General features: G+C 46.5%; 1 pseudogene; it reads right to left on the bottom strand.

Moving 5' to 3' along the window:
- Positions 1–22,162: 22,162 nt before the first annotated feature.
- On the bottom strand, positions 22,163–22,282 carry LOC134947371 (5S ribosomal RNA; annotated as a pseudogene).
- Between the last annotated feature and the right edge of the window lie 362 nt (positions 22,283–22,644).

Below are 22,644 nucleotides of genomic sequence, written 5' to 3'. Positions count from 1 at the left end.
GGTCAGGGTGCATTATGTGTAAGCATCACTGGTACAGGTTGTTACCAGGGGCGTCAGAACGTTTTTTGGTTGGGGGGGGGGGGCAAGATATAGTCTCATTTTGGCGCCCCTAAATTGCTGAATCGCTAAAGGCCAGATCCACCTGAAATACATTGAGAAGGCCAGATCCACACAAAGGGGGTCATTCAGATCTGATCCCTGCTGTATGTTTTCGCACAGTGGGCAATCATATATTAACGGTGCATGCGCGTTGGACAGCAACAAAGGGTGTCACTGGTCAGCGAGGGGATGATGCGAAAAATCCGTTGGCATGGGCGTTCGCAAGGTGATTGACAGGAAGTGGCTGTTTGTGGGTGGAAACTGACCGTTTACTGGGAGTGTCCGGAAAATCGCAGGTGTGCCCAAGCGTTTTCAGGGAAGGTGTCTGACGTCAGCTCCGGCTCCGATCAGCCTGATGTGATCACACTGTAGGAGTAAGTCCTGGGCTGCGCAGAGATGATACAAAGTAGATTTTAGTGGATTTTAGCAGCTCGGCGTACACATGCAATCACACACTTGCACGGCAAATATACACTCTCCTAGGAGGTGGCGACTATTTGAACACAGAACAGCAAAATAAGCACTTCAGCTCTCCCATGCCACTCTAGTTTCCCACCATGTGCCCCATGTAGCAGGGAGAGTAGGTCAAGCACTAGCAGTGACCAGTGCAGTGCTGGCTAAAAGGTGAGAGTAGGGATGCTGAGGGGGGAGTTAGAAGGAGGTTGAGTGCACACTGAGGGGGGAGCTACATGGAGGGTGAGGGCAGGGATGCTGACGGGGAGTTACAGGGAGGGTGAGGGCATGGGTGCTGATGGGGTGTTAAAGGGAGGGTGAAGGCAGGGGCAATGAGGGGGGAGTTACAGGGAGGGCGAGGGCAGGGGCACCGAAGGTGGATTTACAGGGAGAGTGAGGGAAGAGGCAAATTAAAATAGCTTTATTAGATTAAATAAAATACTCTAAATCCAAGTGTGGATTAAACATTCATATACAGATTATAACATACGGCGAGCTATCCCCCCCCCCCCCCCCCCCCCCAGACTGTTGATTACCATATATTTGGAGTGTAAGTAGCGCCTCCTCTCTTCTTTAGGAAAAAGCACCAGCCTGTCACACGTGGGATTCTGTCTGTGTGCTGCGGCTATCCCTTTGATTTAGAGCAGCCCACTGGGGAGGTGGAGCTCGGGACTCGGAGAGTACTCAGAGCTGCCTGAGATAGTGTGGTCTTCATGGGCGGGTGAGCGGCAGGCCTGTGGTAAGTGAGACAGGCTCTAGCAGCAGCTGTGGCAGCAACAGGCAGGACAGTGCGGCTCCCTCAGTAAGGAGGCAGAGAGGGGGGAGCCGCTTTTCATGCTGCCGGAGCAGCTGCTGCCTGTCAGAGTAACAAGCGCCGGCAGCAACAGCAGCACTTCTCAGCAAGTAGGTGTGACAGGGAGATAGAAAGTGTCAGGGAAATAGTGGGTGACAGAAAGACATTGGGTGACAGAAAAATAGTAGGTGACATGGTGAGGCAGACAGAGAGATACTAGGTGATGGAGATAGTGGATGACAGGGAGAGAGGGTGACAGGGAGAGAGACTTACAGGGAGATAATGGGTGATATGGTGAGGGTGACAGGGGGATAGTGGGTGACATGGTGAGGGTGACAGGGGGATAGTGGGTGACATGGTGAGGGTGACAGGTGGATAGTGGGTGACATGGTGAGGGTGACAGGGGGATAGTGGGTGACATGGTGAAGGCGACAGGTGGATAGTGGGTGACATGGTGAGGGTGACAGGTGGATTGTGGGTGACATGGTGAGGGTAACGGGGATAGTGGATAATAGGGCACAGCCAGCCTCCTAACCCCCCCCCCCTCCCCTCCCACTGCACGGTGACAGGGGCAGGGGATGCCTCCCAACAGCACAGACAGCCTCCTCCTCCCCCCCCTTTCACAGAGCACAGAGGATGCCTCCAGTGGCACAGCCAGCCTCCTCTACCCCTAGTCACAGGGGATGCTTCCAGCGTCTAAGGCAGCTTCCTCCCCCTCCCCTGCTGTCACAGGGGATGATGTCTCCATCCGCCTCTTACCTCTCTCCCCCACGCTGTCCCCGGGGATGCCTCCTGCCACACAGTCCACAGCCAGCCTCCTCACCCTCTCCGTTCCCGCTCACCTGTCTGACTCCAGGCTCAGTAGGTCCGCCGTCTGCTGCATCCATCGCGCAGAGAGATCCCCTCCTCCCTCAAGCTGACGGCCGGGAAGCTTCCACCTCGCAGAGCAGAGCTCAAGGAGGCGGAGCTCCTCTGGCTGCAGGCATGCTGCTGTGTGACTAGCAGCGCAGCGCAAGCAATAACAAAAAAAATGACTGAAAATGACGGGGCAGGGGTCTGCACCGGGCGCAGGACGTTCACTACACGGAGCGGAGGATGTAATGTGCGGTCTTTCACCTGACCGCACATCGCTCCTCCTCTACCCTGATCGGCACCTCTCTATGTTTGGGGGGGTGAGCTGCCCCCTTGCCCCCCCAGTTCCGACGCCTCTGGTTGTTACGTATGTAATCCCCAATACTACAGGGGGCATTGTGACTACTACAGAGGGCGTTGTGTATAAGCGCCACTATTACAGGGTTCATTGTGTGTATAAGTGGCACTACCACAGGGAGCATTATGTGTATAAGCGTCACTACTACAGAGGGCATTATGTGCGCTGTCCCTTTGTAAAGTGTGGGAGGTTGCAAATTTATAGTTTGCAGGAGGACGCCGAACACCCTAGCACAGGCCCTGTGTGTATGTGTAGATACAATAAAAATATACATGAATGCATCATTCACAATTGTATTAGCAATGTTTTGGCGAATGTGCAGTGGGAAAACGCAAAGTGTAAGCTCTGCTACCAGGTATGCATTCAACTCTGAATCAGCCCCATAATCCTTAACTTCTTTATTTCATCAGCAAAAGATGCTTGTGTATATTTGTCTTTATGTTACGGGTAATAAACATTCATGCATAATTAGTGTCCCTTAATGTGATCTAATTGTAAAAAATAAAAAATCAGTTCAATATAATTACTAGAGATGAGCGCCGGAAATTTTTCGGGTTTTGTGTTTTGGTTTTGGGTTCGGTTCCGCGGCCGTGTTTTGGGTTCGACCGCGTTTTGGCAAAACCTAACCGAATTTTTTTTGTCGGATTCGGGTGTGTTTTAGATTCGGGTGTTTTTTTCCAAAAAACCTAAAAAACAGCTTAAATCATAGAATTTGGGGGTCATTTTGATCCCAAAGTATTATTAACCTCAAAAACCATCATTTCCACTCATTTTCAGTCTATTCTGAATACCTCACACCTCACAATATTATTTTTAGTCCTAAAATTTGCACCGAGGTCGCTGGATGACTAAGCTAAGCGACCCTAGTGGCCGACACAAACACCTGGCCCATCTAGGAGTGGCACTGCAGTGTCACGCAGGACGTCCCTTCCAAAAAACCCTCCCCAAACAGCACATGATGCAAAGAAAAAAAGAGGCGCAATGAGGTAGCTGTGTGAGTAAGATAAGCGACCCTAGTGGCCGACACAAACACCGGGCCCATCTAGGAGTGTCACTGCAGTGTGTCTGCTGCTAATATAGACTGGATGATAATGAGATGTAGTATGTATAAAGAAGAAAGAAAAAAAAAACCACGGGTAGGTGGTATACAATTATGGATGGACTGCCGAGTGCCGACACAGAGGTAGCTACAGCCGTGGACTACCGTACTGTACTGTGTCTGCTGCTAATATAGACTGGTTGATAATGAGATGTAGTATGTATAAAGAAGAAAGAAAAAAAAAACCACGGGTAGGTGGTATACAATTATGGATGGACTGCCGAGTGCCGACACAGAGGTAGCTACAGCCGTGGACTACCGTACTGTACTGTGTCTGCTGCTAATATAGACTGGTTGATAATGAGATGTAGTATGTATAAAGAAGAAAGAAAAAAAAAACCACGGGTAGGTGGTATACAATTATGGATGGACTGCCGAGTGCCGACACAGAGATAGCTACAGCCGTGGACTACCGTACTGTACTGTGTCTGCTGCTAATATAGACTGGATGATAATGAGATGTAGTATGTATAAAGAAGAACGAAAAAAAAAACCACGGGTAGGTGGTATACAATTATGGATGGACTGCCGAGTGCCGACACAGAGGTAGCTACAGCCGTGAACTACCGTACTGTGTCTGCTGCTAATATAGACTGGTTGATAATGAGATGTAGTATGTATAAAGAAGAAAGAAAAAAAAAACCACGGGTAGGTGGTATACAATTATGGATGGACTGCCGAGTGCCGACACAGAGGTAGCTACAGCCGTGAACTACCGTACTGTGTCTGCTGCTAATATAGACTGGTTGATAATGAGATGTAGTATGTATAAAGAAGAAAGAAAAAAAAAACCACGGGTAGGTGGTATACAATTATGGATGGACTGCCGAGTGCCGACACAGAGGTAGCTACAGCCGTGGACTACCGTACTGTACTGTGTCTGCTGCTAATATAGACTGGTTGATAATGAGATGTAGTATGTATAAAGAAGAAAGGAAAAAAAACCACGGGTAGGTGGTATACAATTATGGATGGACTGCCGAGTGCCGACACAGAGGTAGCTACAGCCGTGGACTACCGTACTGTACTGTGTCTGCTGCTAATATAGACTGGATGATAATGAGATGTAGTATGTATGTATAAAGAAGAAAGAAAAAAAAAACCACGGGTAGGTGGTATACAATTATGGATGGACTGCCGAGTGCCGACACAGAGGTAGCTACAGCCGTGAACTACCGTACTGTGTCTGCTGCTAGTATAGACTGGATGATAAATAATGATATAAAAAATATATATATATCACTACTGCAGCCGGACAGGTATATATTATATAATGACGGACCTGCTGGACACTGTCTGTCAGCAGAATGAGTTTTTTAATTTTTATAGAATAAAAAAACACCACACAAGTCACACGACGAGTGTACTTTTTCAGGCAGACATTCAATCACAATATATATACTATACTGGTGGTCAGTGTGGTCAGGTCACTGGTCACAGTGGTCAGTGGTCAGTCACACTGGCAGTGGCACTCTGGCAGCAAAAGTGTGCACTGTTTAATATGTACTCCTGGCTCCTGCTATAACCTATAACTGCTCCCCAGTCTCCCCCACAATTAAGCTGTGTGAGCACAGTCAGATATTATACATAGATGATGCAGCACACTGGGCTGAGCACAGATATGGTATGTGAGTGTGACTGAGTCACTGTGTATCGTTTTTTTCAGGCAGAGAACAAGAACAGAACGGATTATTAAATAATAATAAATTATAAAACTGCACTGGTGGTCAGGTCACTGGTCATCAGTCACTAGTATAACTCCTCCTAAGCTCCAGTAAGTAAATGAAGTGTCTCACTCTCACTCTCCTATCTATTTTAATTTCTAAACGGAGAGGACGCCAGCCACGTCCTCTCCCTATCAATCTCAATGCACGTGTGAAAATGGCCGCGACGCGCGGCTCCTTATATAGAATCCGAGTCTCGCGATAGAATCCGAGCCTCGCGAGAATCCGACAGCGTGATGATGACGTTCGGGCGCGCTCGGGTTAACCGAGCAAGGCGGGAAGATCCGAGTCGCTCGGACCCGTGTAAAAAAACATGAAGTTCGGGCGGGTTCGGATTCAGAGAAACCGAACCCGCTCATCTCTAATAATCACATTGCAGTAATTGCAGAAAATTTATATTAATCATTATTGAATGCTAAGCAAAGATGTAGTGATAAATTATTGAAACATAAAAAATGCATATCTGATATAAATGAGAGCCACCTGCAGGTTAATATATTATTCTGCTACAGTAAGCTTATGAAAATGAGCTGCTGAGGGATTTAGCAAAATTAAGATTCGCATAAGTGATCAGGGGCCTAATTCTGAGTTGATCGCAGCAGCAATTTTGGTGGTCATTCGTGTTGTTCGCTCTGTAATTTTCTTCGCATCGCAGCGATTTTCTGCTAATTGCGCATGCGCAATGTTCGCACTGCGACTGCGCCAAGTAAATTTGCTATGAAGATTGGTATTTTACTCACGGCATTACAAGGTTTTTTCTTCATTTTGGAGATCGGAGTGTGATTGACAGGAAGTGGGTGTTTCTGGGCGGAAACTGGCCGTTTTATGGGAGTATTTGAAAAAACGCTACCGTTTCTGGGAAAAACGCGGGAGTGGCTGGAGAAGCGGAGGAGTGTCTGGGCGAACGCTGGGTGTGTTTGTGATGTCAAACCAGGAACAACAAACACTGAACTGATCGCACTGGAAGAGTAAGTCTCGAGCTACTCAGAAACTGCACAGAGAAGTCTTTTCGCAATATTGCGAATCTTTCGTTCGCAATTTTGATAAGCTAAGATTCACTCCCAGTAGGCGGCGGCTTAGCGTGTGCAAAGCTGCTAAAAGCAGCTTGCGAGCGAACAACTCGGAATGAGGGCCTTTGTTAGCAGTTGGGCAAAACCATGTGTACTGCAGGGGGGGGGGCAGATATAACATGTGCAGAGAGAGTTAGATTTGGGTGGGGTGTGTTCAAACTGAAATGTAAATTGCAGTGTAAAAATAAAGCAGCCAGTATTAACCCTGCACAGGAACAAAATAACCCGCCCAAATCTAACTCTCTCTGCACATGTTATATCTGCCTCCCCTGCAGTGCACATGGTTTTGCCCAATTGCAAACAAAATTGTTGCTGAGATCAACTCAGAATTAGACCCCATGGGGGTGATTCCGAGTTGTTCGCTCGCTAGCTGCTTTTAGCAGCATTGCACACGCTAAGCCGCCGCCTACTGGGAGTGTATCTTAGCATAGCAGAATTGCTAACGAAAGCTTAGCTAATTTTCTCGTATTGATTACCCTGCAGTTTCTGAGTAGCTCCAGACTTACTCAGCCATTGCGACCAGCTCAGTCCTTTTCGTTCCTGGTTTGACGTCACAAACACACCCAGCATTCGCCCAACCACTCCCCCATTTCTCCAGCCACTCCTGCGTTTTGCAACTCGAACGCCTGCGTTTTTCCGCACACTCCCATAAAACAGCCAGTTTCCGCCCATAAACACCCACTTCCTGTCAATCACACTACGATCAGCACAGCGAAGAAAAAGCTTTGTTATGCCGTGAGTAAAATACCTAACTTTTGTGTAAAATAACTAAGCGCATGCGCTCTGCGAACCTTGCGCATGCGCAGTAAGCGACTAATCGCAGTATAGCTAAAATCGGCAACGAGCGAACAACTCGGAATGACCCCCCATATGTACAGCAAGTCATGGTGCAGCTTAGATGTTTTTGCTCACAGAAATGGTTTTGTATAAAGTTATCAAAAGAATTATTTCAACTGTGGCAAGGCCGGTTAGTAGCAATTAGAGAGGCATTGCTACGCCCTTCACTTAGCAATTGATATAAAGTAGTTGGGGGGTCATTCAGATCTGATCGCTGCTGTGTGTTTTCACACAGCGGGCAATCAGATCTGAACTGCGCATGCATATGCATCGCACTGTACCGGTGCGTCGCACGGCTGCAACGGGCATCGGCGCCCTGCGACAGGATTCGCACGGGCGTTCGCAAGGAGACTGACAGGAAGAGGCCGTTTGTGGGTGGCAACTGACCGTTTTCAGGGAGTGTCCGGTAAAACGCAGGTGGGATCAAGCGTTTTCAGGGAGGGTGTCTGACGTCAAATCCGGTCCTGAACAGCCTGATGTGATTGCAGTGGAAGAGTAAGTCCTGGGCTGCGCAGAGACCGCACAAAATCAGTTTGTACAGCTCTGCTACACATGCGATCGCACACCTGCATAGAGAAAACCCACTCCCCCTGTAGACGGCGACTATCTGATTGCAGGACTGCAAAAATTGCTGCCTAGTGATCAGATCTGAATGACCCTCTGGGTCTGTAACTAGAAACCCTGTGAAACGAGCTGAGGCAAATTAAGGGGGGTGGAGATGCAACATTACAGAGCCTGAACTTGGTGCTATAAGAATCTACTATTGCTATTTGGGTTAAAGTTGTACCGTCACCTATAGAATATATTTCTTAAAGTGGACCCTCCCCTAGTCGAGGCTTGGGGCCTCAACATGCAGCTGTTTTAACCACAGCTCTACCCAGACCCGGCAACAGAGCAGGGCCATCTACATTTATGGGCACACTGGGCAGCTGACCAGGACCCCATAATTCTAGGGGTCTACGAGCAGGGGCAGGCTGAGCCCCCCAGGCTAGTGCCTCCAGAGCTTTTTGGGAGGAAGGTAGAGAATGCTGCTCCAATTGTGAGTTACTCATAATCAGAGTGGCCAGATAGCATTTTCTAAATGCCTCCCGGCATGCAGTCAGACAGTAAATGGCTGTCAGCATGCTGAATGGTGGATGGCTGGAGCTATCCACCAATCAGAGCGCTGACAGCCAGGTCTTACAATGCTGTTAAGACAGCCCTGCAGGCCTGCAACAGGGGGGTACATAGGGTGACGGAAGCACCCTGAAACACAGGGGTACATAGGTGGACATAAGCACCCTGCAACAGGGAGGCACATAGGGGGACACAAGTACCAGGTCTCATGCTTCCAATGGACCCCAAAACGACCCCCTCCCATCCACCCGGTAAAAAAACCTGCCAGCTGAGCGTCTTGCCGTTTACATGTTAGCGCAATGGTGGCAGCAACAGCTGAAATGGCTAAAGCTGAGCTGTGCATGTGCAGCAGCTCCTCACATTGACCTTTGCAAGGCACACAGAGCCATACCATAGACAGCAAGGCAAAAGGGCCTTGGAGGTGGCACGGTGGTTGCCACAGCTGATAGCCAATTTACAACTGGGCACTCTTGGTGCCAGCTGCCTGGCTGAATAGATAATAGAGTGCCCTGTCTGCTTGGCTCCAATTCCTCTGCAGCTTTTCCAGTCCCGGCTGCAGTGCGATGCATGTGATGGGACATCATAAACGTTTTGTCACCATCAGTGATGAGGAGCCGTGACCCACGAAGTGGAGCTGCATGGCGCAGAATGAAAATGAAGTTGAAGAAAATAAGAAGATAGAAAAGAAACAGAGAGAAGAACATGTAGGAAAGAAAGAACTTTATTCTGATAAGCTTACATGTCCATGTTTCAGATGCTGGCCCGCAGAAGGAAGATGGAGCCGAATGGAACTCAGTTGGCAGACTCCATGGGTAAGTGAGCGAGCACAGTTAAGTTAAAAAAGATTTTCATATTGGGGGTCATTCCGAGTTGATCGTAGCTGTGCTAAGTTTAGCACAGCTACGATCGTAAACTCAGACATGCGGAGGTACGCCCAGCACAGAGCTAGTCCGCCCCGCACGTCAGTGCCGACCCCCCCGCACAAATACAAAAGCATCGCACAGCGGCGATGCCTTTGTATTTGAGGAGTAACTCCCGGCCAGCGCAGCTCCTTCGGCTAGCCGGGAGTTACTCGTCGCTCCCGCTGGCCGCAGTGGCTGTGTGACACGTCACGCAGCCGCCGTGGCCCGCCCCCCCAACGGTTCAGCCACGCCTGCGTTGGCCGGACCACTCCCCCTAAACGGCGGCTTAATGCTGCCATTCAGCCCCCTCCCGCCCAGCGACCGCCTCTGTCTCAAAGGTGATCGCTGGGCACCGACGACTGCCATGCGCCGGCACACTGCGGCGCTGTCGCAAGCGCAGTTCCGACCCGATCACTGCGCTGCGACAAACTGCAGCGAGCGATCAGGTCGGAATGACCCCCCATTGTGGGGTAGTACATAATAAAATAATTTTGTACATGACACAAAGTTTGTATATGTATATGAAATAAATGTGTTTCATATACTATATACCTTAAAAATATAGGCCCTCATTCCGAGTTGTTCGCTCGTTCTTTTTCATCGCATCGCAGCGATTTTCCGCAAACTGCGCATGCGCAATGTTCGCACTGCGACTGCGCCAAGTAAATTTGCTATGCAGTTAGGTATTTTACTCACGGCATTGCAAGGTTTTTTCTTCGTTCTGGTGATCGGAGTGTGATTGACAGGAAGTGGGTGTTTCTGGGCGGAAACTGGCCGTTTTATGGGAGTGTGTGAAAAAACGCTGCCGTTTCTGGGAAAAACGCGGGAGTGGCTGGAGAAACGGGGGAGTGTCTAGGCGAACGCTGGGTGTGTTTGTGACGTCAAACCAGGAACGACAAGCACTGAACTGATCGCACTGGAAGAGTAAGTCTCGAGCTACTCAGAAACTGCACAGAGAAATCTTTTCGCAATAATGCGAATCTTTCTTTAGTTCGCAATTCTGCTAAGCTAAGATTCACTCCCAGTAGGCAGCGGCTTAGCGTGTGCAATGCTGCTAAAAGCAGCTTGCGAGCGAACAACTCGGAATGAGGGCCATAGTCTGAAGGTAATACAATATTTTTAATAATTTTGTGCATTAGACAAAGTTTGTGTTCATTGAACCATCAGAATGCAAAGGTGTCACTATCTCATTCGGGCATAAAGATTTTGGGACTTTAGAATATTTTTGATATTGGATTTTTCGAATGTGGGAGACTCAACCTTTATGTGATTTGGGAGCCCTTTGGGACCTATGATGGGATCTGGGGGCATATTGGGGCCTATGATCGAAATTTGGGGCATAGTGGGGCATACAATATGAATTGGATGGACAGTGATGCACATAAATTGATTTGAAAGCCTGCTGGGGGCACATTGTGGCATATATTTGAATTGAGAGCACAATGGGGCATTTAATGTGAATTGGGAGACAAATGGGCATATACAGGTTGAGTATCCCATATCCAAATATTCCGAAATACGAAATATTCCGAAATACGGACTTCTTTGAGTGAGAGTGAGATAGTGAAACCTTTGTTTTTTGATGACTCAATGTACACAAACTTTGTTTAATACACAAAGTTATTAAAAATATTGTATTAAATGACTTTCAGGCTGTGTATATAAGGTGTATATGAAACATAAATGAATTGTGTGAATGTACACACACTTTGTTTAATGTACAAAGTTATAAAAAATATTGGCTAAAATGACCTTCAGGCTGTGTATATAAGGTGTATATGAAACATAAATGCATTCTGTGCTTAGACTTGGGTCCCATCACCATGATATCTCATTATGGCATGCATTTATTCCAAAATACGGAAAAATCCGATATCCAAAATACCTCTGGTCCCAAGCATCTTGGATAAGGGATACTCAACCTGTAATGTGAATTGGGGACACAGGGGGCATATCATGTTAATTGGGGGACAGTATGGCATGCAATTATTTATTATTTACAGTTTCATTCTTATACAGCACAGTAGATTCCGTTGCGCTTTACAATTGGAAACAACAGTGATAAGACAAACTGCGTGATAACAGACAGCCATAGAGGTAGGAAGGCCCTGCTCACAAGTTCACAATCTATAGGAAAATAGGAGGAATACACAATGATAGGCGCTATGCTATAGATCAGGGTTAGCCAACCCTGGTCCTCGAGAGCTACCAACAGTTCACGTTTTCCAGCTCACCTAGCAGGTGCACAGGTGCAGTAATTACTAACTGACACATTTTAAAGATCCACAGTTGGAGCTAATTACTTCACTTGTGATTCTGTGAGGAGACCTGGAAAACGTGAACTGTTGGTAGCTCTCGAGGACCAGGGTTGGCTAACCCTGATCTATAGCATAGCTGTCGGTTGATGGTAGATTCAAGTGGCCTAAGGGAACTTTTACATCAGGGGGAGGAGGCATGACTCAAGGGGGAGGAGCTAGGCCAGAGGGATAGGTCCTCTACTATCCACTCCTCCAACTATTACCTCTAGTAAATAGGTGGCGAGCGAAGCAAGCCTCCGAGCCCGCGGGGGTACTTTTCGGGTACCCTGTTCGGCCGTAGCTCCTCCCCCTGGTGACGTGTCTCCTCCCCTAGTGACATCCGAAGATCCCTTCTCACACTCTGATATAGAACCAACCCATAGCTGTTCCACCAGATTGAAGACAGTCCTGATGGGATGTAATTAGATATGAATGCTTCTGAAGGTCATGTTTGCGGTTCAGGAATTTGATAAACTTGCCTGAAGAGGTGAGATTTCAGGGAATGCTTGAAAGGTTGGAGGCTAGAGGAGAGTCTTATCGTGTGTGGGAGGGCATTCCATAGGGTGGGTGCTGCCTGCAGAAAGTCCTGCAATTATAAATGGGAGCGAGTGATCCATGCAGATGAGAGAAACAGATCTTGTGCAGAGCGGAGAGGCAGAGTTGGGAGATATTTTGAGATAAGTGAAGAGATATATGTTGGTGTAGTTTGATTAATAGCTTTATATATAAGATGTATTTAAATTGAATACGGTAGAATATGGGCAACCAATGGAGGGAGTTAATGAGTACATGGGTTACAGTTTTTACAGTGTCTTGTGTAAGATATGGTCGTATTTTGGATATGTTTTTTAGATGCATGTAACAAGATTTAGAGACAGATTGAATGTATGGCACAAATGACAGTTCAGAGTCAAGGATGACACTTATGCAGCGAACTTGTGGGGTAGGATAGATTGTCAAGTTCTCAACAGTTATGGAGATATCAGGTTAGTAACTAATCTTGGCTGGCGGGAATACAATTATGTTTTGGAAATGTTGAGTTCAAGGTGGCGAGATGACATCCAAGATGAAATGGCAGAAAGCAATTCAGTGACGTGGTCAAATACAGATGGTGACAAATCAGGGGAAGATAGGAAGATTTGAGTATCATCCTTATACAGATGATACTGAAATCCGAAAGAGCTGATTAGTTTTCCAAGAGATGTGGTATAATTGAGAAAAGCAGAATACCTAAGACTGAGCCTTGTGGTACTCCAACTGATAGAGGTATCGAAGAGGAGGTGGATTCAGAGAAATTAACACTGGAAGAGCGAATAAATCAGAAGGTTGAGAGCCAAGAAAGGGCTGTGTCCTGGAGACCTAGGGGTTGTAGTATTTGTATGAGAAGAGAGTGTCAAAAGCAGCAGAGAGATCAAGGAGAATAAGAAGTAATGGCCTTTAGATTTAGCAGTGACCAGATCATTCACTACCTTAGTCAGTGCTGTTTCTGGAGTTTTGGGCACAAAAGCTGAAGTGGGTCCAATACGTTGTGGGGAGTAAGAAAGTGTGTGAGGCGAGTGTAATCAAGTCTCTCAAGTAGCTTGGAGGGGTATGGGAGCTGAGAGATGGGACGGTAGTTAGAGAGAGAGTTTGGGTCAGAATTGTGTTTTTTAGAATATGGGTAATCACAGCATGCTTGAACAGAGAAGGAAAGATACAGGTAGAGAGAGAGAGAGAGAGAGAGAGAGAGATTACAGATTGTAGTTAAGGTTGGGATAAGCACAGGAGGTAGAGTTTCACTGACTTGTGAGGGTATAGGATAAAGATGAGAGGTAGTAGAGTAGGAGGATGAGGAGAGTGCAGATACTTAATTTCACTTGTGTGAGTAAATGAAGAGAAAGTGCCAGAGGGTTCAGGTAGGGAATTGAGCAGGTCACTGGCTGAGGACGACCATACCATTTCATCTCAGATTATATCAATCTTGTCCTTGAAGCAAGTTCTTGTGCACTGATAGTAGCTAGTGTGTGTGTGTGTGTGTGTGTGTGTGTGTGTGTGTGTGTGTGTGTGTGTGTGTGTGTGTGTGTGTGTGTGTGTGTGTGTGGGGGGGGGGGGGGTTGAGGGAGGGTAAAGAAGCGATTTAAATGTATTAAAAAGTTGCTTGTGGTTAGTGGCATGAGAAGAGATGAGAGATTGGAAGTATGTTTGTTTGGCAGTGTCCAGAGCATTACTATAGGTGTGGTAGATGGGTGTGTATGTGAGAAAGTCATTTGGATTCCGAGATTTACGCAACTGATGTTCTTCTTTATGTGACAGTTTTTGTAGGTGTCTTGTTGATTTAGAGTGCCATGGTTGGCATCTAAGACTATGTGGAGTGTGTTGGGTAGCCGGAGCCACTTCATCAAGGGCTCTCTCTAGAGCAGGGGTGGGCAATTATTTCAGCTGAAGGGCCACTTGACACTTTCCTGTCAGTATCCAAGGGCCGCACACAAAATAGCAGCTCCCCCACGTGCCAAAAATATAGGGACGTGGCTTGCTTCATAGGGAAGGGGTGTGGCCAAAAAATAATATAGATACATATTAGGCTGCACAATAGTCTCCATTATTCAAATTATGCCACACAGTAACGCCACTTACACACATTACGCCAGGTAGAGCCCCTGTCACACATTACGCCAGGTAAAGTCCCCTTTTACACATTACGGCAGGTAGAGCTCTCTTTTACACAGTATGGAAGATAGAGTACCCTTTTTACACAGTACAGAAGGTAGAGCCCCCTTTTACACATTACGGCAGGTAGAGTCCCCTTTTACACATTAACATTTTATTTGGGATAATCATTGCACAGCAAGCAAATTATCCAGTGTCTTATGGCCCCTGGGGAAAGGTGTGACACAGTGACAGAACACGCGGGGTGTGACACAGTGACAGAACACGGGTGGTGTGACGCGGTGACAGAACACGGGGAGTGACACAGTGACAGAACATGTGGAGTTGAGTCAGTGACAGAATGCGGGGGTGGCACAGTGACAGAACACGCGGGGTGTGACACAGTGACAGAACACGGGGGGTGTGACATGGTGACAGAACACGGGGGTGACACGGTGACAGAACATGCGGGGTTGAGTCAGTGACAGAACACGAGGGGTAAAACGGTGACAGAACATGCGGGGTGTGACACAGTGACAGAACACGGGGGGTGTGACACAGTGACAGAACACGGGGTGACATGGTGACAGAACATGTGGGGTTGAGTCAGTGACAGAACACGGGGGGGTGACACGGTGACAGAACATGTGGAGATAAGTCAGTGACAGAACGCGGGGGTGACACGGTGACAGAACATGCGGGGTGTGACACAGTGACAGAACACGGTTGTGTGACGCGGTGACAGAACACGGGGGGTGACACGATGACAGAACATGTGGGATTGAGTCAGTGACAGAACACAGGGGGGGGGGGGGTTAGGGGTGGTACAGCGAGCGTTAAAGATCTCCCCCCTAACCTAAAAACAGTCTGACGCCACTGCCTGCACACACAAACATATACACACACACTATCACATATATATACTACACACACACACACACACACACACACACACACACACACACACACACAAATACACTTTCTTTCTCTTACTCACTTTTTCCATTAACTTATCTGGCTGGCTGGCTGGCAGGCAGTGGCAGGAAGGATGGATCTGTAGCAGTTGCTCTTGTCCCGTGTAGCCCCGCCCCCTGAGGTCCGTGTAGCCCTGCCCCCTCATCCTCGCATAGCTCCGCCCCCTTTTTGGCTGACCATGAACACTGCCGTTGTCACTGGAGGCGGGAGGGGGAGGCTACAAGGCAAGAAGATAACAGTGTGGCAGGCGCCGTGCAGCAGCAGCAGGGGAGACAGGCGCCTGCGGCTTGTAGGTACTGCAGAGCAATGACAAGCAGCTCAGCCTGTCGGGCCGCTGTCATTGCGCACTGGGGGGAAGCCGTGGGCCGGGTAGGATCGGTTTGCGGGCCGTATTTTGCCCACCCCTACTCTAGAGTCTGGTACAGGTGGGATACAGCAGTCTCAAAAGAGGTCAATGTAGAAATTGGTGAGAGCAATTGTTGTAGAGAGGTGGAAAGCTGTTGAAAATTAATAGTGTTAGTGTTTCTGCAGGTTATAGAAAGTTTGCTTGATTTCAGTGTCATAGAGTTTGGAGTAATAGAAGAGATTGAGAAGGTGATAAGGTTGTGATCAGATAGAGGGAAAGGCGTGTTAATGAATTCAGAAACTGAGTAGAGCCTGGTGAATACAAGATCAAGACAGTGGCCCTCCTGATGAGTAGAGGAGTCAGACCATTGTGTGAGGCCAAGAGAGGAGGTTTGGAAGCATGAATAGATTGTGGACTGTCAATAGCTATATTGAAATCACCATGGTGATGGTGGAGATGTCAGAGGATAAGAATTGTGGCAGCCAGGCAGAAAAATCTAATACAAATTGTTGATTGGGTAGTCCAGGTGGGTGATAGATAGCTGCAACACGCAGAGAGAAAGGTGGGAAAATCCTGATAGAGTGAACTTCCAACGATGCGAATGTGAGTGATGGAACCTGTGGTAGAACTGTGTATGTGAAAAATTGGGACAGTAATATTTCAACCCCACCTATTTTATTGTTACCAATTCTGGAGGTGTGTGTGAAGAGGAGACCACTGTGTGACAGTGCTGCAGGGGAGGCTATGTCTGATTGTGTGAGCCATGTTTTTGTTATGGCAAGCAGGTTGAAGTGGTCAGAGATTAAGAGGTCCTGGATGGATGTTAATTTGTTACAAAAAGAGCGTGTTTTCAATAAGACACATTTTAGTGACTTGGAGAGTGATGGGAGATGTGATATTTATGAGGTTAGATGGATTTCTATATTGTTTTAAACCAGCTGAGTGTGAGTGGGGAAAGTGATTGGGGCCTGGATTTGGTGATATGTCACCAGGTATTAAAAGCAGCAGAGAAAGATAAATATTGGTGGAGGATTGTGAGTGTTTATAATGGTGGCTTATTGTGGATGCCAGAGTACTTGTAGAGAAGTAAGTAAAAAGTGCATGAGTGTTTAGAGAAGGGGAGAGGATAATAGAAGCCGTAATGTTGTAGGGTGAATAGGGGAGAGTTGTAGGGTGAATATGGGATGAATAAAGTTTGGAGATAATTCCATGAATTGAAATGAAAAATAGTAGTTTGGTGAACATGCTGTGGTAGTTTTTGAGTTAAATATTGGTTTAAGTGGTTTAGGAATAGTTTTGTTTAGTTTTACAATTACCTATTCCTTGATGTAGTTCAATGTTTGTTCAACTGTTTTTTAAACTGTTCAGATAGCACACTTCGTTAATCCACACTTTGTTAAATACATGCTAGCTGCACTCCCACATTAGCTGCCCACTTGACTGAATCTAAAGAAATACTGTAATGTAATTTGGGTCCACACCACATCATGTATTTTGAACTGGAGAAGTGTGTGGCATACAATGTACACAATTTAAGGGTCATTGGAGTGTCAGCTGGTGGCAGGAGTGGCATCAGAGAGGCCCCACATGCCCCTTTTGCCATCACTCCTAGAAACACATACTGAACAGTATTTCAGTGATGAACCTGCAGGGAGCTATGAAAGGTTGTTGCATATGGTATCCAGTCTTTAGGTCAACCTCACTTAGGTCAACAGTCATTAGGTCAACCACTATTGGTCGACATGCATTTGGTCGACATGCTCTTTAGGTCGACATGATCAGTAGGTTGACGAGGCAAAGGTCGACACATGACAAGGTCAACAAGTTTCCTAATAAAAATAATTTTTTTAAAACTTTTCCTTACTTTACGATCCACGTGGACTACGATCAGCGATCCTTACTGAATTAGCCCCTAAGTCCCTAAAATTTGCACACTGGGCCTAATTCAGATGTGGTTGTTCTTGCGATTGCTGTTGGTATCCTTTGCCGTAAGCAATTGCGATTATATAATATGGGCACAAGCTAACCTGAGCATAGGGACACCCACTGCTATCGTATCATTTCAGTCTGATGGCCTACAACCAGTGGCGTCGTGAGGGGGGTGCGGGAGTTTCGGCCCGCACCCAGGTGTCACCCTTCAATGGGGTGACACCAAATAGAGCCCCGCACCCGCATCCCATTCCCATCCACACATGTCTGCGGCGCCGTCCACACCCACTTCTCCCCGCTGTAACTGTCAGTCAGTACAGACCCAGCCACGGCGGAATGTTGCAGGCGGAGATGTGTAACTTTATCAGCAGGGGTACGATCTTAACTGCAGTGCTTGGATCCAGTCCCCGAGAGGCTCAGAGCTGGAGAGAAGCCGGGAAGCCCCGCCTCCTGTCCGCACAGCTCAGTCTCATTGATGTTGGATTCCTGGGGCTGGGCACTACACTGTCTATTCTCCTCCCACCGTGCCAAGCCGCACCGCTAGCATGAGGCAGTGATCCCTGGCAGCCACCTCACAACCACCAGGCTGCCAGATCCCAGCAGCAGCCAGAGCAGAAGGACTGCTCAGCAGGCTGCTGTGTATTAGTGCAGTGCTGCAGCCAGTGTGCGGGGTCAAGCTTTGACAGGAGCAGCAACCCAAGGTCAGTGCTCCCTGCCCAGTGTCCTCCACAATTACTGCCCCCAATCCTAGTATCCCCCACCATTACTGACCCCCATCCCAGTATCTCTCACCCTGCCATGTCCCCCACCATTACTCCACCCATCCCAGTGTCTCCCACCCTGCCCAGTGTCCCCCACCATTACTGCCCCCAATCCCAGTGTCTCCCACCCTGCCCAGTGTACCCACCATTACTGCCCCCCATCCCAGTGTCTCCCACCCTGCCGGGTCAGTGTCTCCTCCTTTCCCTCCCCAACCAGCCCACTGCACTCCTCTCACTGCTCCTGCACCTAGAAAGTTCCCTGCCAGTATAGTCACAGTGTCCCCTTCTCATGCACATTAGTGTCCTCCCTCTCACCACCATCTCACTCCCCATCCTTCCCATAGAGCCTAATTTCCCCCCAACCCTTCCCAACCTGCCGACTGCCGTCTTAACTGCTTACCTGCTAGAACCCCCAGCCAGTCCAATCACAGTGCCTCCCTCATTCAGCATAGTGTACCCCTGCCATCACCAATTCACTGCCCACCATCCCATCCAGCCCAGTGTCCCCACATCGCACTGCCTCTCCCCATCCAGCCCATTATCCACCTATATTGTATTGTATTGTATTCTCCCTGTCATAAACAGTATATCAGTGCATGTATTGGGATTGGAGCTGATATGCCGGCGGTCAGGATCTCAGAAGTCATCATATCCACCCGAGATCCCGGGCCACCAGAATGCTGGCAGGGGAGAGGAGATGAGTGCACTCACGGGCTTGGGGGCTCTGTTCCCACTCTATGGGTGTCGTGGACACCCACAAGTAGGAATAGGCCCTATTATCCGGCATTCTGTCTGGTGGCATTGTCAGCGGTCGGGATTCCAGCATCGGTATCCTGACCGCCGGGCTTCTGACCACTGGCATATCAACTGCATCCTTATGTATTGCTGTGTTGTGTGGGCCTTCTCCTCACTTCCGCCGCCCTTCTCTGCACCATCACTGCCCAGGGCCTTCTCTTCACCACCGCCGACTACAGCACCCTCCGCTGCTCAGTAGGTACTGTTACCCTGCTTCCCTATGTTGCTGCTGTCACTCTCCCTGACCCTGCTGTCACTTTCCCTGTCTATATGTCTCTGCTGTCACTTTCCCTGTCCATATGTCCCTGCTGTCACTTTCATGGTCTCTATGTCCCTGCTGTCACTTTCTCTGTCACTCTCCCTGAATTTTGGCTCATACTGTGTGGAATAATGTGAATTTTGGCTCATACTGTGTGGAATAATGTGAATTTTGGCTCATACTGTGTGGCGTAATGTGAATTTTGGCTCATACTGTGTGGAATAATGTGAATTTTGGCTCATACTGTGTGGCGTAATGTGAATTTTGGCTCATACTGTGTGGCGTAATGTGAATTTTGGCTCATACTGTGTGGGGTAATGTGAATTTTGACTCATACTGTGTGGCATAATGTGAATTTTGGCTCATTATGTGTGGCATAATGTGAATTTTGGATCATACGGTGTGGCATAATGTGAATTGTGGATCATACTGTGCGGCATAATGTGAATTTTGGCTCATACTGTGTGGCATAATGTGAATTGTGGATCATACTGTGTGGCATAATGTGAATTGTGGATTATACTGTGTGGCATAATGTGAATTTTGGATCATACTGTGGGGCATAATGTGAATTTTGGCTCATTCTGTGGGAATTTTGGCTCATTCAGTGTGGCATAATGTGTAAGGGTCACCAGTACCAGAAAGTATAAGGGGTCCTCCTATTGTAGTGCATAATATTTATAAGGGCTATATGATGTTGTACACTATACTTAAGAACACGCCACCTTTTGAGCGGCCACAACCTCTTTTCCTCATCGCGCAAGCCTTCGGCGCATGCATAATTACAAGATTCACTTCTCCAAACCCCCACTTAAAAATTTCCACTTTGACCACTGTGTATATATATAGATAGATATAGATATGAGTCCATAGAATAGGCGGCACTCGGAGACTGAGAATTAATGAAAGCCAAAACACCGCAGGGTGTGTTTATTGAAATAGTGATGTTTCGGGGAGAGTTCCCCCTTCTTCAGACTCTCCCCGAAATGTCACCATTTGAATAAACACACCCTGCTGGGTTTTGGCTTTCATCAATTCTCAGTCTCCGGGTGCCGCCTATTCTATGGACTCTGCATATGTGGGATATCTCACTCACTAGGAAGGCACTGGAGGCAGTAACAAATAGGTCCGGAGTGCTGGGGATTATTGTCTTTACACACACATATATATATATATATATATATGTATATAGACAGACAGATAGATATACATACACACACACTGTATATATATATATATATATACAGTATATATACATATATATACACACACACATGTACACAATATATATATATATATATACTGTATATATATATATATATATGTAAAAAAATATGAGTAAAGCGCCACATGTGGGGGAAAACAACACCTGAAATAGAATACACTTATATGTAAAAACACTCCCTTATGAGTAATAGGGTGTCAGCCGTCCCCTGAACAATTTTACAGCATTGGTGAGATGCTGTATAGGATTAGATAAGTATGGGTAGATAGGGGAATGGCGACCAACCGGTGTTTTTTTTATATACAAAAATATTTAGCGGACTAGTACTAAGAATGAAGGATTGGATTAAGGAAATGACTCCTTTTTATGTAAAAGAGAAATAACAATTTATTTTATCAATAAAAAATATATATTTTTTACACTTTGCTTTTCTAAAAGATACATATAAAACCGATTCCTCTACAGATATAAAAAATGTATAAAAACGGATTATATAGTAAAAAGCAGTTGTATAAAATATTTTAAGACATAAAATGGAAAGAGATAAAAAAATATTTTTAAAAAGATTTTTTGTAGTTAGTAAAGAGCAGCTTAACTTAGGGTGGAAGGTCATACAGGAAAGCCCAACGCGTTTCGTCTATCTGACTTCATCAAGGGGTAGTGACTGAATGATCCCAGTGGGCTTAAATACCCACAGATAAGGAGCTACTGGTTATGACATCACTTCCTGTCTGTTAGTAATGAGAAAATGTATTCCACATATAATTTATATTAAAACATTATAAACAATGATGGAGCAGTATAGTGGATGACATGGGGAGGCTTCCCATGTTAACATTGAAAAAACGAGTGTTATAACTTAGTTTTAGCAGTTTAAATCAATAATTTTGTGTTAAAAGGCGCACTTCCGCCACACTTCCGGTTTCGGCAGGGCTTCAGTGCGCATGCGCAGATGCCCCACTTCCGGTTTCGCGTCTCCGGAGTGCGCATGTGCAGACGCCGCACTTCCGGTTTTCGCGTCTTATTCACTGTGGGTGTTCAGGGCTTCATGCCCCACTTCCGTTCTGACAGTTCATGTATTTCTATGCCCCACTTCCGGTTTGTGAGTCCGGAGTCACATGGTCTTTTTGTGAGGATGTATGGGAGAGTTCTGTGTAAGAGCGGCGGCCATTTTATTGAAGTCCCTATTTGAGGACAATTATTCTCCATATATAGATCCCATTGACATGAAATAAACGGAAAAAGACAATCGTTAGTATCAATGTACTTTAAATATTGTCAGTAGAGATGCGTTTTTTGCGTGGAATTGTGTCCACTGTCCAATCTTATATATGAGGCATACTGTTAGATTAATAAATGACATTTTTATGGCAGAAGAAAAAACGGACTTTACCACCTGATTAGACTGGCATATGTTATTCATAAGCACAAATATGGGTATTTTTTGGTCTAGATTAATTATATTATATATATATTATGTGCAAGTGTGAAGATATCTATATTTATAGTGCATATACTTAAATGTCATATATGTGCTTTTAGTGACAAATAATGCTATATGCTTAATTATGCGCTCTAATGGTAAGAGAATCATACGTATTGCATAAATAAACATATTTAGACACATTCGAGTTTTTTAGAAACCATTTTTTACAGTACTTTAGCTTCCCAGGGGGTCTCCCTCTTGGTACTGTTAAAGCCCAACACTGCTTAGCTTCCAAGATCGGACGGGCTTGGGCGTGGAGCCAGTGTGGTATGACTGTATCTTATTGGTTATGAGAGGCACACTCATTTCTGTGTCAAAAATGTTTTTATTTTCAAGCTCACGTATACAGTAGTTTAGTATTGTGACAGTCGTGGAATAAAATATGAAGATATCAATGACCTTATAGGAAGGGGGCGATTTCGTAGCCCTCATTAAATCCTGCCGGGTGCATCGTGTTGAGCTGGTAAATCCAAAACATTTCCCTTTGGGACAGTTTATTCGCCAAGTCTCCTCCTCTTTCTCCAATCTGTACGTGTTCTATTGCTTTAAAAGATAGGTCTTCTGGGTTTGAGTTGTGTTCCAAAAGGAAATGTCTGTAGATGAGGTGGGTGTCGAGCTTGTTTTTGATGCTCCTGATGTGTTC

The sequence above is a fragment of the Pseudophryne corroboree genome, chromosome 7 (assembly GCF_028390025.1).
Source record: "Pseudophryne corroboree isolate aPseCor3 chromosome 7, aPseCor3.hap2, whole genome shotgun sequence".
Lineage (NCBI taxonomy): Eukaryota > Metazoa > Chordata > Amphibia > Anura > Myobatrachidae > Pseudophryne > Pseudophryne corroboree.
Note: the sequence above shows the minus strand (reverse complement) of the source record. Positions and strands in the feature narration are given on the sequence as shown.